Here is a 3081-nt window from a genome sequence, read left to right on the forward strand (position 1 = left end):
TATATATATATATAATTTTAAATAAAAGACACATTTTTAAGGAACATGACTCACATGACATGATCACATGATCAATGAACCATGATGGTGACCTTTGTAACCCTTACTTTTCTTTTGCCATAGGTAGATGTCTCATTAAACATAAATTTTGGCAGTTATTTATGTCCGAAAGAAATATATATAATAATGTTATAGTTAATATTATTTATAAGATAGAAAGATAGAAATGAACTAAAAGACTATTATATTATTTTTTTAAGTTGTTACATTATATGTAGAAGTTAATTACATATTAAAAAACGGTTATACATTAAAAAGTTTATATTTCAAATGAAATTTTTAATGAATAAAACATATATAAGGAGAAGAAATATATTTTAACTGTTTTACAACTTATAATTGATTGAGATATAAAAAATATTTTCCAAAATAAATGAATCAATATAAAATTAAATGACAAATAAAAATATTCTTTAAAGTGCATCTTTCATTGACTTATGTTTATTTTGTAGATCTATTCTTATTTTATAGATCAATTCTAATTTTTCATTGATTTTTTTGTTTATTTTTTCGTAGATTTATTTATTTTGTACTTACACAAAAAGAAATAACAAACTAAACTATAACAAACTTTGTCTGCAAATCTAAAATACATGAAATATTTAAATATAGGCATAGATAACAATATCGGTTTATATATTTTGCTACTTTGTAACAATAATTGTGAAACTTGTGATTTTTCTGACCAAATATTTATTTATATGATCTGGATTCATATTACTATGGTAATGATAGTTTGTACTCAATTATATATTATCACGTCTTACTATATACATATTTGATCAATATGTTGTATGATTTGCCAAATTATGGATGATTAATATATTATCATATCTTACTATATGACAAAAGTTGTAAAGACATTGTGTCCTTACATGATAGAAAACATATCCAATAAAATTAATTCATAATGTTTGTGTTTCTGTATATTTCATTTTATTTTATCAAATTATTACACAATATTACTAATATATATGTAATAATATTGATACTTACGTGCTTCTAAGTATTCATTAACATCAATCTGTCTCATGTGAATGCTCGAGTAATATGTATATTCTTAACCATATGAATGCACGGGTAACATGTGTGTTTTTAACCATGTGGATACATGGGTTATATGTGTTTCTTAATCATGAGAATGTACGTATAACATGTGTGTTCTTAATCACGCGAATGCATGGGTAACATGTGTGTTCCTAACCATGCGAATGAATACACGAATAATATGTGTGTTCTCCACTAGAATGTACAGGTAACATGTGTGTTATTAACCATTAGAATGCACGGGGTATCATGTGTGTTATTAACCATATAAATACACGTGTAATATATTTGTTCTTAACCATATGATAAAAAATTATTGTCTCGCACGAATACACGGGTAACTTATATCTACCTTTTTTGGACTACTGAAATCAACTCTTTACCCCTAACTACTATTCCATAAGTTTTCTGGTTGTTTTAGAGTGTTTGTATCCATATTTCAAGAGTTGTTTGAAGTTATTAAAAATTGAAAACTAAAGTTGTTTTATAAATATAGAACTGTAATTCCAAAATAAAATTTAATTCCAAATAAAATTAAATTCCAATTCCAATTAAATATTTCTCTTCAGCACAATTCATTTGTTTTTATTAAGAATTTAATTTAATTCAATTTTAATTAACTTCCGTGCCTAAACCAAGACCATAACCGGGTCTAAGGACTACACCATAGAATGGTTGTCCCACATGGTCCTCACTTCACCACGGCCGGTCGGAGAATATTCTTTTTATTTTGTGGGTTTTAATTCAACTAACTGTTTAACGCATACTAATCTTTAGGAATGCCGTCACCGTCAACTATGACTCATAGCCTAAATCACGGGTACCCAATTAGAAGAAGACGTGCATATCTTCTTCCTAGATGGAGACACCTATATTCGATTCAACGTAATATGTGCATTTCTTCCAAGTTTCAACTCCATTAATTTAAATAAGCAAATATATATAGTAGGTGTAATACAAAGAAAGAAATGGTGAATAATATTAATTATGTATAAATTGTTATATTAACAGTATATATGTATTATACTCTTGATTTTTTACTCAATGTATAATTTTTTTAACCAAGGGGATTATTGAATATTATTGGTAAAAAATTAATCTATTTCTTTCGGGATATGTTGTTGTCTTTCACAACAAGTATTACTTTCAAGAATCAAAATTTAATCTTTTGACCTATTTAATAATCTATTGAATTCTTACACTAATATACTAACACATTTTTTATACTCAATTTACACATTTGATAGACTGGTAGTCTAGTATGTATCACTAATTAAGTTACCATTCTTTCTTATATAAACTAGCAGTATACACGTGCAATTGCAGATGTCACTTCTTTGAATTGTTTTTATCTATATTTTTCTCATTTGAAAATAGGTGTAACAAAATGAATATTTGGTAATTTTTATAACGTTGAATCTCTTATGTGTTACATAATTGTGAGAAAGGTAGACAAAATATTAATGTGACAAAAATTAAAATAAGTGACTCTAGGGCAAAACGTTGAATTAATATTTTTATTTTTTTGAATTAAGTTAATTGATATGCATTATTAAATTCATATGTTGTGAAAAACTCAATGTATTAACAATGCGTTATTGTTTACCTTAACAATTTTGATAATTTGAAAAACAATTATTGTGATATTTGCAAGAAATGTTTTTTAGAGACTATGTTACAAAAAATCAAAATTCACCAATATATTTTAGAAATAATTAAAACAAACATAAATCAAATATACGTTACTTTTGAAAAGAAGATTGAGAACGATTTTAACAAAATATCATCTTTCAAATCTAAGTGAGATCGGTCATTCAATACATATATAGTCAATTCATATGTAAGTAATAAATAGATAGTAGATTGTTCTAATTATTATCTATAAAAAAAATCACGAACATAAGGTAAAAACAAATGTAGCATAATAGTTGGAAGTTTATTTCTCTTAAGTCCAAATAAATAATGTAAAACATA

The sequence above is a fragment of the Lupinus angustifolius genome, chromosome LG19, assembly GCF_001865875.1.
Source record: "Lupinus angustifolius cultivar Tanjil chromosome LG19, LupAngTanjil_v1.0, whole genome shotgun sequence".
In the NCBI taxonomy this organism is placed as follows: Eukaryota; Viridiplantae; Streptophyta; class Magnoliopsida; order Fabales; family Fabaceae; genus Lupinus; species Lupinus angustifolius.